We start from the raw sequence: 16520 nt of genomic DNA on the forward strand, positions 1-16520 counted from the left end.
TACAAAGCATGAGAAAACAAAGCACCCCTCAATTCATACTCATCTAGTTTCGAGCACCAAATCCATACAAAATTCATTAGGCCTTGGTTTTCATTACACATTCAGACTGAAGTCTGTAAAAAGAATGGCTCTGGTTCATGGATCTTTTTTTAAAAAAGCAGGTTCTGATCTATGCTTTTTCATAGCTGCAATACAAAATTTGTAGGTTTCTAAGGGTTCTTGAGAGTAAATACAGTTGGATCTTTTTTAATTAATTTGGCTTTCAGAATTTTTTGCGAGTGCCTTGGCCAACACACAAAACAGATTGCAGAAGGTCCAATGCTTTAAATATACTGACCAAAATCCTCTTGTGTAGCTATGCAAATAGCATAACATAGGGAGGCAAATTGCCCCAAGTTCTTCTTTCTCCAAACCTTTATTGGCATAAATACAGCTGGGATTACTAACAATAAACACAACGGGTTATAATTTGGAAGTTAATTTAAGAATCTCAAGCAGAAAAATAGCGACAGCTTCAGTGATACGGGAGGAAGAATCATTCAGAAAAATCTCAGGGGTGTTTGGCAGGGAAGATAACCAGGGTTCTAGTAGTGCCTTACGAATGGAAAAATGAACTGAGCAGAAAAACAATATATGGTCAAGTGTATCCGGAACCAAATGGCAGAACAGGCATAATCGATCCTCTTTAGGAATATTTGCAAATCGACCGGTATGGTTCGCTGAGGGAAAAATGTTAAATCGGGCTAACATAAATGCTCTTCTTAACCTGGGGTTGATAAGTGAGGAAAAATAATTTGGATGATAACCAAGTGAAGGGAAAAGACCAAAAGAAAGCGGGGAACAGGTAGGATTCAGTTTGGCTGCAAGAACCTCAAACTCATGCTGCCAGAGTTTAGATTTAATAAGAGCATGGGCCTGTTGAATTCCTAAATCATTTAGGGATTCTAGATTCAAATCAAGGGATTGAAGTTTAATCTCAATCAACTTCAGCCACTTGGAAAGGAAATTGTCTCTGAGTAGATCGTATAGTAAGGAATTGGGCTTAGAGTTTAAATGTAAACGAAGCCAATATTTAAATGTGGTGGACCAAGCAAGGGTAGAAGGGAGATGGGTACCCAATTCCAAAACTAAAGTTGAAAGACGAATCATGTTGGGGACTCCTAAGATTTTCCTGAAGAAGGCGGCTGCCAAAGTGTCAACATCGTGATCTATGGCCTCAATCCAAATAGGAGCTCCATATAGTAAGTGGGAAAGCAATTTAGTCCGAAAAATAAGCAGCGCTGCAGGCACAAATTGATTGCCAGATGAGTAGTGAAATTTTGAGATGGCATTAAGTTGGAGGCTAGAGGAAGATAGAACCAATTTTTTGTGGGGACGCCAACTGAGTTTATGATGCAGAGTGATACCTAGATATTTAAAGGATAAAACCTGCTGAAAGGTTTGTGCTCCGATTGTCCAGGGAGATAGTGATACAGAGTTGGAAAAGTTAATTATTTTAGTCTTGTCAGCATTTATAACCAGGTCGTTAGCTGAACAAAAAGTTTGAAATTTGGATAGGGTACGACGGAGACCAGCTTTTGTTAGAGATAATAGGACTGCGTCGTCCGCGTACAAAAGCACAGAAATTGGGGAACCATTAAGAGAGGGTGCAGCATTAGTAGAAGCAGAAAGAGAGGAAGGCAGGTCCGCTAAAAATAAATTAAAAAGTAGTGGGGCTAAGACACATCCCTGCCGAACACCTTTGTCAACTAGTAATTTGTCAGAGAGCTCATGGGAATTTGGGAGCCGAATCTGACATATATTGGAGGAGTGGAGACGCCTAAGCAAAAAAAGCAGTCGGGGTTCAATACCCCAGTTGTTAAGTTTATCCCACAGTAAATTCCTATTAACTGAATCAAAGGCTCCTCGTAGATCGACGAAGGCGGCAAAAAGTCTAGCTTTGTGATAAATTGAGTATTTTTCGGCAAGGTGATACAAAAGCAGAACATGATCCAGAGTCGAGGCTTCAGAGCGGAAGCCTATCTGTTCCTTCCCAGGGAGGTTTTTAGAAGAGGCCCAAGCTGATAGTTTTGATAAGAGAAATTTAGAATAAAGTTTGCCTATATGAGACAATAGGCTGATTGGGCGATAGTTACTAGGAAGAGAAGGGTCGCCCTTTTTGAAGATTGGTATCAGAATAGAAGATAGCCAAGAGTCCGGAAATACACCGGAGTGATTTACTATGGTAAATAATTTGGCAAGCAGATGGGACCACCAAAGAGGATTGTTAGACAGAATCTCTGAGATAACATGATCAGGCCCTGGGGATTTGCCAGGTTTAAGGGTGGAAATTAACTCTAGTACCTCATCGGAGGTAACCGGGGGCCAGTCTGGGAAGTTTTGAGAGGGATTGATAGAATAATGGGGAGAGCACAAGGAGGAGAAGATTTTTGAAAAATGGGTAACCCAAGAATCAGAGGGTATTGGAGAGTACGGAGAGAGAGCATAGGATAAGTTTGTACGGGAAACAAGGGACCAAAAAACCTTAAAATTCCGAGAAAGAATGGCTTGCAGCAGATTAGTCCATTTGCGTTGGGCGTGTAGATGTTGTTTCATATCCAGAAGGGTGGTACAAGACCTTCTGGCTTCGAAGTAAATTTTAAGAGCATTAGGGGAAGGGTAGGCTCGAATAGAATGAAAAAGGGATCTGACCTGTTTCTTTGCCAGCCAACAATCGGAGTCGAACCAAGAATTAGCTCGATTGTGGGAAGAAGACCGATAAGGCCTACTAAGAGCTTGAACCAAGGAGGCCAAGAGACAGTCGTAAGTGTCTATAGCCTGGGGGGTAGAGTTGGTTGAACCTATAGTATTAATAAGGTCAATAGTCTCTGGCAATTGTGACCATGATAAAAAGTCAGTGTCAGTTTGAGGGGACCATTTAAGGCGTGGTGTGGGGCTGAGAGGGGGGGGAGTAATAGGAGGGGGACGGACTGGGAGATTTAAGGATAGTCGAAGAGGCAGGTGGTCACTGTCAGTTCGTGTTTCAACAAAGAAATCAGATATAAATGGAAGGAGAATAGGGGAGGCAAGGGCATAATCGATTACACTGGGGCCCTTGACAGAAAAATGAGTATAACCCCCAGGAATGTCTCTCCCCACAGTTCCATTTAATATAACAACTTGGAGACTGAGACTAAGGTTGGCTAACAAAGCAGCATAAGCATTGATAGAATGGTCTTTAGAGGATCTTGCAAGGTTGAACCAAGGAGGGGTTGATGTTTCAAGATCCCACTTCAAATGGCTAGCCAGTTTGATGTTATTAGGTCCTATTCTGGTATTTAGATCACCCATAAGAAGAACAGAAGCTGTGGAGTGAGTCCTTAAATGGAGATTTGCAAGATTCTCAATCTCGGTCCAGTAATTATTCGGGGAAGGAGCAGAAGGCGGTATGTATAAATTGAAAAGTAAAATAGTAAATTTGTTACACTGCAATAACAGAATCTGAATATAATTGGAATGGGAAGGGATAGAAGATAGTGTAAACAAGGAAGAGGATTGAAAAAGACAACATAGTCCAGCTGCAGGGCGACCCTTAGGGTTAAGTTTAATAGCGGGTATATGAAACGTAGAGAAACCCGGAATAAACGGAGGTGTTAATGACCAGGTTTCTTGAAGAATAATAATATCATAGCCGGATAGAAAACTGGTTAAATCCTTATCTAAGGCTTTTCTCTGCCACCCAGAAATATTCCAGGAGAGGAATTTAATATGAAAAGGGGAATTAGGGGGCAACTGAGAAGTATCATCCAGTCATGAAGAGGCTGGAAATCTAGGATTAGGGGTGGATGGAATGGGAAAGGGGGGGGAACAAGCAGATTGGAGGCGAGGGGAAGTTATCTGGGGTGGGCTGGGGCTAGATTGTGGTAAAGAAATTAAGGGCATAGTATGACAAATACCTAAAGAGGAAGAACAATTTGAATCCCTACAGGATTTTGTGCTATTAAATGTAAGTTTGGGATTGACTAAATCAAACTTTAAAGGGGGAGGGTCTTGAGTAAGAGCATCCACCAGGAGAAAAGCGTCGGGTGTTACACTACGTTTGATTAAACAAATTGGGGATAGCGGGATAACGGAAGAGGGCTTGGAAGAGTTGGTAGCTATAAAATTACAATCGGAAATGTCCAGTTGTTTGGGAAGGTCAACATCAGGTTGTGGATCCTGGGAGGTTCCTGAGAATGTCGTGGGTAGATTCATGATGTTATCAGAGGGAAAATTTTGGAGAGGCAATGATTGTATTTTAGGCGAATTAGGAAGTACTCCTGTAGTCTTCTGGAAGGGAGTTGGGATCAGGATGGAGTTCTGCAGGGGGTCCAGGGGCAAATCAAGAGGATTGGTAGAACTCTTGCGACATGAGGTCCGGGCAACTGAAGAAACTTGCAAAGAGGCATGCAAAGGCAATGTAGATATAAGAGGTCTGATTGGAATAACATCTTTAAAAAAACGATGGGGAGTAACTCCCCAAGTGCGTAAAAACTGTGCAGATGCAAACAAAAGTCCCGGGACAAGATGAGAGTCAAACTTCAAAAGTACTCTACTCTCAACATGAGACTTAGATAATAATTCAATGTTGACCAGATCAATCTTCCGAATAGGCATTCTGAGAAGAGCAGCGAGGTGTCTCTTGGCCAATATAATTCTGCTCCAGCATGGGTAGCTTGCAGAATTGCCAGAAGGACGCACTGTGATGACAGCCACGTGTGGATCGTAGACTAGTTGAGTGGCTGGCTGCATGGAAGTCCGTTGAGTAGCATTATCTGGCGAAGGATGATGAAAAGCAAATTGATGAGAGTCAAAAGGAATATCTTTCAGGCTTTTAGGAGGATTAACCGATATCTGGGGGTGTGTGTGGCAGAGCTCCCTCACAGCAGCCGTGAGGCAAGTAAGCTGCGTAAAAATGCGAGAAACCGTCTGGTAAGTCAACAGTGAATGATGTTTCAAAAGTTCAAGGGTATCACAGTCCAAGGATTCATCCGCACAGGAATTCTCATTAGGCTTCTGCGTTGGGGGCTTAATTGGAGAAGAGGAATGTTCTGGAAACGCCCCATCCGAGGAACACTCATTCACAGGCAAGGGTGGTTTATTAGACACTGGGGGCTGAGATGAAAAATAGGACTCCAGCCTCGACTGTTTGAACAAAGGCAGCAATCTTGCAGAATTAGGGCTAGGTGGCGAAAGAAGTCTCTTGGATTTCCCCATGGCAGTAGGCAGTTGGATAAGGGAGCAGGGTGAGAATAACACACACTCTCTTCTCAGAGGAGCAATGGCGTCAGGAGAAGTCCTTTCAGCCGGGAGCTGTATCAGCAACGCCGTAGGAGCAGATGCATTGGCAGGCCACCAAACAAAATAACCAGAACAACAAATGACTCCCCAGCTGATAAATAGAATTTGCAGGGAGAGAAAGTAGCGACTCAAGGAGAGAGGAAAAAGCAAAAGGATTACCGGAGCTCCAATTCCAGCTGCAGTCGGCTCGGACTCTCCTGAGCAGTTCCTTGTCCACACTGTCTAATTACTTCCCCAGACTGGAGTTTTGTAATCCTCTGTTGTTTGCTGTTGTTCGCTGGTATTAAGGCTCTTCTTGATAAGGACCGAGCTGATGGTATCCACCAGATATCCACAAGGCTACCCGGCCTTATCTGCACTTCTTCCTTCACGAAGAAGTACGGTTCTGGCTGCAGGGAGACTATCACTAATTGTGAAAACTGTAAGGTTTGTTTATAAAAATAAAGATAAAATAACGCTTGCTCACTGCACCTAGCTGGAAAGTAGGGTAGCAGCTTCAAGTAAATAAAAACAGTAAAACCCTATAGAGTTAAATAAAATAAAGATAAAATCATCGCCGCTTGGCCAAAAGCGTGCTGCCTGGGCGAGCCGGAACCGGAAGAATTAATTCTTGCCCCAAGTTAAGAAATCTCCATAGACATTATCAGTTGCACCTTGCGTCATCCAAATGGGCATGCAACAGATAATGTCTGAGGTGATTTCTTAACTTTTAATAATTCACCTCCAAAAGTTATGCCATTTGTGTTATGCCAGCATAATTTATTAAGAGGATTGAGGCCATTAAAATGTTTCTATGGACATTTAGAATGCATGTCTTGATGAGGGGTTGAATAGAATTTTGTTGAATTTGACACTCCGAGCAAAAGTAGCCTTTTTGCACTTCTAAAGATTTGTTGTAATAAAAATGCACCTTGCCTGAAGAATTCAACCATTTCCAGGGCTTAAAGGAAATTTGGATAAACTACATTCACACAAAACAATGCACATCTTTTGAAGTGTGAATGAGTCAAAATGCATATATGGAGAAAAAGATATGGACAAACACATTCAGCAAGTGACAAATGTGTACATTCGACAGAATGTGTGAATAAAATGTTTGCATTAGTAAACATGAATGAAGAAAATATGCATACACTTTCATGTGAAGTGAGCCCACAAAGTCTTACGATCCAACACAAAATAAGGATCAAAAGAAAATGCAACTAGGACTAGAAACAAATTGAAATTAAGAATGAAGGCTTGTTATTTTTAACATTTCTCTGCAACAGGATCAAAAAGGAGTGCTCAGCTCCTCCTCCTTCATCACTGCTTTCTCAACAGAAAAAAAGTAGAAAATATAGCAGAAATGTAGGCACAGCACATGATAATGAATCCTGGAAAACTGGGTTTCATGCTTGCATTAAAAAACTGGACACTAACTATAACCTCTCTTCAGACCCTTCACTTTCATTCATATGTTACTGGCTCAGTCCTCCTCAGAGGAAGCAGATGAGCATGAGTGCCTCATTAAGAAAAAAACAGAACAAGGACGTTAAGGAGGTGCCTGGCCCTGCTGGAAAGGACCAAGTTCCCCAGGAGATGACAAGAGCTTGATGTATAAGGAATATCAGCAACTGGTGTTAGAGCAGAAAAAAATAATGAAGGGAGCAGCTCCAGACATTAGAATAGAGAAAAGAGTGAAGGCAATGTATGAATTCTCAAACGAGATGCCTGTACTAAATAACTAACTAGAACCAACTGAAGAAGGGAGGGTCCCAGTTTGAGAGGGACCATCACAGCCAAACACAAACTGTTAGAAGCAATATTTGTAATCACACTCAGCTGTAGCCCTGCTTGTCTCATGTTGGCCACAACTCCATCTTGTCTATTTGGAGTGTTACAGGCCTGTTCCTGTTTGATCCCTGTGGCCCTGCCAAAATGATATGCACATGATTTACAGACTGATTACTCTCTGTCATGTCTCACTCTGCTGTTATGCACTACTTGAAACCTGGCAGTGAATACTTAGTGTTTGACCTGGGATAACTCTCAACTCCCTTTTGCTCCTATTTATGTACACATGTTGCCCAGAATACAAAACAACATTCTCCACGTGGAGACAGCAACAATGGAGATGGAGGGTGGGTTCCTAGGTGCTCCCCTCTAAGTATCTTTCCAGGAAGCAGGTAAGTTATAATTGAACAGGCCTGAGAGGTTGTTGTATCCTAGTCTTGACATATTCAAACTGAACTGGCCAATGGTCCTCAATTTTTCTAACAAAATGGGTAAAAAGCCCATAGATTGGCAGCTGCTTATTGCTGTCCAGTATTACTGAAATGAAAAATCATACCATCTATAGTATGAATCTGGTATGTAGCAGCCTTTACTAAGCTAAACAGGTTTGAATCTGGCCAGTGTCAAAGAGAAGACAGTGAAGTTGAGTGAAAACTCACTGGAATCTTTCCCAGTTTCTCTGGGCTTCAGAAAGCAAATTTCTTTCCTACATTGCTCCAGATAGACAGGAACACAGGATATAACCTCATTTCAATGCAATCTGCAGTGGAAGGAATGGTAACCAGCAGCTTGTGATTTTTACCATCATCCCTATATTGATCATAGCAACTCTTCTGGCCTCTGATTGGTGCTGTGAAATTGGAAAGAGGATGTTTTGGCATGACGAGCCTCTACTTCAAACCCCAAATGTAGATTTATATTATAAATTCTTTCTATCAAGATTCTTCATCCTCTCTCATTGCTGAATGGCAATGCCACGTTAAAGATGGTTCAAATTATCATTTCCCCCTCAACAGTGCACCTGGTTTCGTAACATATTTCCACAGAGCTCTGAGGAGGAGGAATGGCAACAATATGACCGAGAAGACAGAGAAAGCTGTCTTATACTGAAAACATTGATCCACCTAGCCAGTATTGCCATCTCTATCAACAACTGGCAGTATTCTGCCTTATTCCTACCTAAAGTTCTCTGATAATCTCTGATGGTCTCCCAAACCAAATTTTTAATGGAGTCTGATACTGCTTAGCAAAACCAGAAAAAAAGTGGTATGTTTAATGTGGTGCAATGGAATAAGAGCATATCCATCCTTTTCTACAGAGTCAATTAGTTGTTGTAATTGTTGATTTTGGTTGCTTGGTTGCTTTCCTCAGTTTCTACCAACATTGGGACCTGAAGAGAAGGGCAGCATATCAATATTTTAAATAAAGAAATGAATGAACAAATAAACTCTTAATATGGATTAAATATTAGATAACAACATCAAAGATAAATAAATTGTCATATTAAACAACATTTTTTAAAAAATTAAAAGCTCCTCAGGGAAAAAGAAAAACATGTAATATTCATCATTAAAAATTGTTTCCTCAGGGCCCGGTGAGTCAAAGCATTTGAAAGAGAAAGAAGCCAGAAGGGATGTGCCTGCTTTTTGGATATTAAATGCATGTCTCCCGTTCTCAAAATGTTTAAAATTCTCTGTTCTGCTTCCAGATGAGCTCAAAGGCCCTTCCTACAGCCAGAGCACAGTTCTACAGAAATACAGAGGTACTTTCAGTCAGAGGTGTATGGAAGTGCCATCTGAAAATTCTCCACCCTTTTTATGGGCAAAAAGACTGGAGAGAAAGGGAACCATTTCGCATGATTTCTCTAGAGGAAGGAAACTATTATCCAAGAGTACATTAGCAGTTCACTACATGGTCATCATCTCACCCATGCTTGTTCTTTTGTTGTCCCTGGTGTAGGGCATTCTCTACAATGTTCTACCCCAGGAACAATAAAAGTATGGCTTGAGGACTGAATGTGCCCCTCTCACGGACCCTAAGATACCCCTGTCTCCCATGCCAGAATGCCCCCAATTTAGAAGAAATGTCGCTCAGGGTCTTCATGTACTATAAATGATGGGATAATTTCACCACATTTTGGCTCCCTTGAGATATTTTAAGATTGTTTTCTTTTTTAAAAAAAGTCCAAAGTAAATGAGAACAGTTGAGAAGCAGATGAAAATGATACTGCCTGTTAATGTGTAAAAAGCTTGAGGAAGGTTATAAGTGTGTGGCGGGGGAGGAGGAAAGAACCCTAAAGAAAAATAATTTGGAAGTGGGGAGCATGGGAACAAGATGGCAAGAAGGCATGTGCAGACTTTTTACTTTAGAAGTTTACCACACCTGCTATACACCTAAATTGAAAACTGAAGTGGACGGACCTTGTTTCCTCAGTTTGGGGTGGAGAAAAGAAATATCTCAGTTTTTTTCTCATAAAACATATGTTCTGAGAAACTTTCATTGACCTCTGGTTTCAACCTTACACTATATAACATGATTATAAGAAATGTTTCTTACACACGGTCCTATCGCAAGCTGTTTTTCAACAGCTTATGCAGATGTGGGAGGTGATCCAAATGCTCTCAACAGATGTTCCTTTCCATGCAAAAATTGGTAACAGCAAACACAGGGTAAATATTTAAAAGATAAATCAATGTTTTATTCCCACAGTTGTTTAACATGATGTAAAGTGGTCTTCACAAGCAATTCTACATGTCTGGTCCTCCTTCAGATTGTTCAAGGTCCCCATGTGCAAGCCTGCAGGAGTTCATCAAGTTGCTAGTAGGCTTATGACTGGGCCAAGAATGTGCACAAATCCTGGTTGTACTTTACAAGTAGAGAAGTGAAACTATGGGTGCATTTAGTATTTAGGGTCCCTGTTGCTGATTGTCATGCATGCATCTAGATTTTCAACCTTTTGGAGGGGGGGGCTATGCCATGTACACAATATGAATGAAATATAGGCAGAATCAGGTTTGAATAAGTCGCATAACAAAACTTATAAAGGTGATGTATGAAGAATTTTTCCAGTCTGTCATCGTCGTATAGTCGTTTAGTCGTGTCCGACTCTTCGTGACCCCATGGACCAGAGCACGCCACGCCCTCCTATCTTCCACTGCCTCCTGGAGTTGTGTCAAATTCATTCTGGTAGCTTTGATGACATTGTCCAACCATCTCATCCTCTGTCGTCCCCTTCTCCTCTTGCCTTCACACTTTCCTAAAATCAAGGTCTTTTCCAAGGAGTCTTCTCGTGAGATGGCCAAAGTATTGGAGCCTCAGCTTCAGGATCTGTCCTTCCAGTGAGCACTCAGGGTTGATTTCCTTTAGAATTGATAGGTTAGTTCTCCTTGCAGTCCAGGGGACTCTCAAGAGCCTCCTCCAACACCACAATTCAAAGGAATCAATTCTTTGGCGGTCAGCTTTCTTTATGGTCCAGCTCTCACTTCCATACATCACTACAGGAAAAACCATAGCTTTGACTATGCGGACTTTCGTTGGCAAGGTGATGTCTCTGCTTTTTAGGATGCTGTCAAGGTTTGTCATCGCTTTCCTCCCAAGAAGCAAGCGTCTTTTAATTTCGGGGCTGCTGTCTCCATCTGCAGTGATCATGGAGCCCAAGAAAGTAAAATCTGTCACTGCTTCCATATCTTTCCCTTCTCCATTCTCCCCTTCTATTTCCCAGGAGGTGATGGGACCAGTGGTGCCATCCTCTGAAGATGTGCTGTCCTCTGAAGATGCCGGCCACAGAGACTGGTGAAATGTTAGGAAGAAGAACCTTCAGAACACGGACAAAGAGCCTGGAAAACCCACAACAACCATTAGATCCTGGTCGTGAAAGCCTTCGCGAATATACATGACAGTCTGTGGCCCCCTTCAAATGTCCTTGCCCTCCTCCCAGAGCCATATGGCCATTAATGGCCGAGCTAAAAGTCTGCAAAAGTGACTGTCTGACTACATGAATATATATTGAATCAGGGAAATTACAAATGCAAACTTTCTGGGCTTACAGAAAAGGGTGAAATGCTTATTCGGTTCCAGAGCCTGTGTTTGTAAGTTCCATCCTGATCAAAAAAAGATTATACTGCTACAAATGAAGAATATGTTCTCTAAAGCAGTGGTCTCCAACCTTGGGCCTCCAGATGTTCTTGGACTTCAGCTCCCCAAAATCCTGGCCAGTAGAGGTGGTGGTGAAGGCTTCTGGGAGTTGTAGTCAAAGAACATCTGGAGGCCCAAGGTTGGGGACCACTGCTCTAAAGGTTCCAGATTGCTGCTGCTACTTAAGGACAACAATTCTGGGCTAAATGGCAAAATAATCTGACCTAGTATAAGGCAGGTTACTGTGTTCCTATGAGAGATTGCCTATGTGATGCTACACAACTAAACAAGATTCAAAATATTTAATGGAGTACTAGATAAATGGAACAATGTTCATTTTCCCTTGTTCTTCAATGTTTACAGTGTGCTACAATTATTTACTGATTCTGAATGTCTGCACTTGAACTTGCACAAGCTAGTCCCTTGGCTTGCAGATGTAAACCTCAAAATGGCTAGCACAATCATCCAAATCATGACAATTATGGTTGTTGTGGGTTTTCCGGGCTCTTTGGCCATGTTCTGAAGGTTGTTCTTCCTAAAGTTTTGCCAGTCTCTGTGGCTTGCATCTTCAGAGGGCAGCACTCTGTGCTGTCCTCTGAAGATGTGCTGTCCTCTGAAGATGTGCTGTCCTCTGAAGATGCCGGCCACAGAGACTGGTGAAACGTTAGGAAGAACAACCTTCAGAACATGGCCAAAGAGCCCGGAAAACCCACAACAATCATTAGATCCCGGCTGTGGAAGCCTTTGTGAATATACTGTACATGACAATTATATTTTCACAGCCATGGCCACTTGACCAATCACTTGCAAGATAAGAAACATCTGAATGACTTGCTGAGACCACCATCTCTCACAGTTTTGGTAATGTAGATGCATACTAATGTTGATCATGGTGATAAAAATGAAAATGTTACCTCAAGATTCAATAGCCTTTCAGGATACTTGTTTAGAATCCTTTGTTATGGAAAGCAATGACTCTGTTCAGATATTAATTCAGATACAAATGAAAATATGAAAAGATAATGGGAGTCATGCCTTCTTGCCTTGCCCCACCTTTCATTTGTTCAAAAGTCCTGTGTGCTTTGAACATACAGATTCCTATACTATGATCCACACCATTCACTTCTACAGGGTATTCATCATATTTACTAGAATCTACACACATTCACATACAACACATGAGACATCTTTCACATGGGACCCTATAACATATGGAAGCCACTACTGGCTCACTTCCTCTTTAGTCCCCTATATGTTTATTTCTATACAAATAATTTTTCCCAAGCAAAGTTATAGTTTCATGAAAGCAATAGGGACCATCATATTTCTTACCCGTTTACTGTCATCTGATAGCTGCTTATTGTTTATTATTTTTCTCTGTTTATAGTCTTAAAAACTATGTTGGAAAGAAGGAAGAGAATAGCCATGTGTACAGCTACCACATGACTTCATTTACAGTGGAATTATACTCGATATTTGTCATTGTCAATGTTAAACCATTGTTTTGAAACATCTCACCAGGTTCCAAATGTTTCCAGCTAAAAGGGCTCATTTCCATGTTTGGGTCCTTCATGTGGCTTCCATAGTTCTCTCACCATGAAGAGAATCACCAAATTATTGAAATGAACTCTGATGTGATTTGGAGTATCATAGCAAAATATATCTGAGCTTCTTTGGCAATTCTATCTGGATTTATCTCTTGTTCAGGACAGCATCAAAATGAAATTCTATAGGTAAATATAGAATGCCTGTTTCTGAATTCTGAAAGATATCTCCCCTGCCTATAGACAGAGAAGAGGTTGAAAAATCTGTGTATAAACTTGTTGTCTTCTAAGGTCATCTAAAAGTACATGTGGAAAGGCAATGATGTAATGATGAAGCAGAACTGCCATCTTGTGATTGAACACTGCAATAAAACCTGTACTTGGACAAATCAGAATGTAAAAACAGGGAAAGGTTTTGGTTTATTTCCCACCAACCCATGTGCCAATATATATATAACACATTTTTGTAAACATTCTAAGTTCAGATATTTTTCTTTAAAATAATGTGATTAAAAGAGGAAAGGATGTGTGAGACAAAAGATAATCAAATTCAATGGTCATCAAAATATAAAAATGGTGAAGTCTCATTCATGCCAGCATAAATGTAAAGTTATATCAGTGTAAATGTTCACAAGGGATTGTGCTATTCAATTGCACAATCAGTAGCACATCCCTGGCACAACCAATTGTGCAAAGTGCCAACAGAAGTGCTTCATGAATAGCATTCTGTCTTTGTGCTGCTGCAACTGCCATGGGCACAACGTTGAGTTGTGTGTGTGCAGTTACACAACAGGATTTTGGCCATCTTCATGGGCAGAAGCAGTATTATGTCTGGCATTATTTGAGATAACAAACTGGATTGTCAGTCAACTATTTGCTTGAAACATGTGTGATGATCAGAAACCCTGCAAGGTAGTTTGGTATATAGGGGTGGAAATCGGAAGAATTCGTTATCATAAAAAAGATCCAGACAGACAAGCAAGGTAATGTTGGCACCGAAATCATTCCAAGCAAGGATATTCTACACAGATTAGCTTCTAATCTCTATCATACTTCCTGTGTTTCTTTTTTCTTTTTTTGGGTGGGGGTCCTTGTGTGTCATTCAAAAAACAGAAGGGAGATAATGACAATCAAAGACACTCATCAGTTATCCTGCTATTCTTCTCAATTATTACATCTTGTTGATGGAAGCTAAGATCAGTGCATTTAAACAGCACATTCTAACCATATGAAATCATATTTTGAATTTTGATATATCATAAGCCCCATTAAGGTATCTGGCAAATACACAAAATTATTCAAACTTTGCTGCTGCCAGTCATAGTCCTATTACAATTAGGTAGCATAAACCAGAAATTGCGTGACTGCTGTGTGCAAGGACCACATGCACAGACATACTCAGGTCACACACTCTACTATGCATTGAGTCACTTTCCCGGCAAATGATTGCATGCATAATTCTCCCTATACTCACTGCATTTTGCAATAGGTTTCTGGATACTCTGTGTGTCTGTATATACATCATCCCTCAAACATTCTCCTGCCAGGGCTGCCGTTTTTTGGTTTGTCTGGGAAGAACAAAGTGGTTACAACAGGGACAGCAAAAACGAAAGCTGCCTTTCAAGGTCCACTCAAGTATGATAAAGCCCGTCTATTTAACTAGGGCAGTTGCTACATGCATAATGGGAAAACGCAATGCAATCCTAACCAAGTTTCCACAGGAATAAATCCCAATGAGTTCAGTGAGAGTTGCTCCCTGGTAAGGTCATTTTGAATTAAAATCTCAATCAAACAAATCTGCATAAACTGTACTGAAAAAAAAGAGAGAGTCCTTGATTTGGTAATGAGACAAGCTGGCATCATTCTAGAAGAGGGATTATTTCTTCTTCTTCACTAAGGATGAAATTCTTTCAATATTCTTCCATTAATATAGATTTTGTACTATCTGAAAGTTTCCTTCTGTTCTTTGATTCATGCACTTAAATACTGAGTTGACGGCAACATCGAACTGGTCCTAATAATCTGAAAACTTTTTCAGTCCACACTAATAAACATGATCACAACTTACTCACCAAGATGACTCAAGAAAGCATCATTATTACCCACTTAGGCTGTATCTGGACAGTCAAGGGCTGATAGGAAACATGGAAAATACTTTTCTTTTGTGATGGAGTATGGATCTAGCAGTAGAACAGCACTAGAAGAATTCTTGCAAAATTACTTGTTCACTGCATGGCAGGCTGTCTTGACACAATGGATTTGCCCATTATGGAACAACTTATCTCAGCAATCCTGCCCCCCTCACATACACAAATACAAGAATGATGGATGTAAACCTTCCCTAGTTTATTTTCCCCTGACAGATAAAAAGATACAATAAGAACAAAACATTTAAAGAATTTTCTGCCTTCTGCATGTGATTATCAGAGTTCTTGTGCATTTTTCATATTTGCAGACATTTTTGTCCATAATTTGTGGGTTTTTTTTAACAAAACATAAATTTTTGCATACAATAATGTTTTCCAATGTAAAATGGAAAGGGGTGAGAAAATGCTAATGCTGCTGCTGATGGTGGTGAAAAAGCCCTGGTGCCTTTACTTTTGTGCAGGACCAAAACATCTTGCAGTGCTCAACCATATTTTGCTGTTGTGATGTCTCAATGTATCAAGACACCTCTTTTCACTGAGAATTCTGTGAAGTTTGTGCTACATCATTAATGATGTGTGTGTTTTTTTTCATTGAGGTTTCTACAGTTTGTGCAAAATGTCTATGCAAAACTTCTTTTGTGAAGTATACAACAGCAAACACTGGACTGGATGACTGGTTTCAAAAAGAGATGTAGCAGCCTCCCTAAAGCTTCTAATTTTTCAAAGTCCATGTAGCAAAAGAGCAGCTATTGTACAATTTGCACAAATGGTTCTCAAAAATGTGAAAAATCTCGTTGCAACTGACAAAAATTATCTCACTATCTCACAGACATGTTGCCAACATTTCTATCTTCCTTTTCTCTTTCTCTCTCCCCCTCTTATTACTTCTTCTGAAGGTTTAAAGCAAATGACCACAGTGCTGTCACAGGACATATTCATTTCCCCTCTCCATGGCTCAGGAAAAACCCCACAAGCTCACCACTCTGTCCTTTTGGCCTCAAATCTGCTTGTTTGCAGTTTCCCATGAGTGTAAAATAGGCCAAGCAAAAAAACTGCTTACATTGCCCTTTTACTCTGGTAGGGTATGTGAGTTGTTTTAAAATCAATTATTTCAAAGGAGTGGATATACCCTTTGGAGGTCTAGGGGATGTGCAGTCTTAAGAACTCTGGAAGTTGCCCACCCCTACTCTAAATCATGTGAGCTTTACATTATCATTCCAATATTGTCTCTTGTTTTTATGACTGTTTTATCTATAAATAGATAAGAGAAATGAACAGATTTCTCTCTCATCATGTGCCATCAAGTCAATTCTGACTGATGATGATCATTTTTGGGGTTTTCTTGAAAGAAAAACTCAGAATTGGTTTAAAATTTACAAAGTGGTTCTTCTGAGGTGCACCCTGAGTCTGTGCAGCTTGACCAAGATCAACAGGCTGGCTCTACTCCCAGGGAATCAAAGTCCCAACATCTGGCTCCACAACCAGATAGCTAAACCACAAGTGTTCCATTCCTCCACCTTCTGCTGATGTAGAAAGGTTGAGAACTAAATAAATAATCTGGTTTCTTCTATATATTTTTTCTTCCCTTCAGAGTTTATTGTTA

The sequence above is a fragment of the Pogona vitticeps genome, chromosome 3 (genome assembly GCF_051106095.1).
Source record: "Pogona vitticeps strain Pit_001003342236 chromosome 3, PviZW2.1, whole genome shotgun sequence".
Classification (NCBI taxonomy): Eukaryota; Metazoa; Chordata; class Lepidosauria; order Squamata; family Agamidae; genus Pogona; species Pogona vitticeps.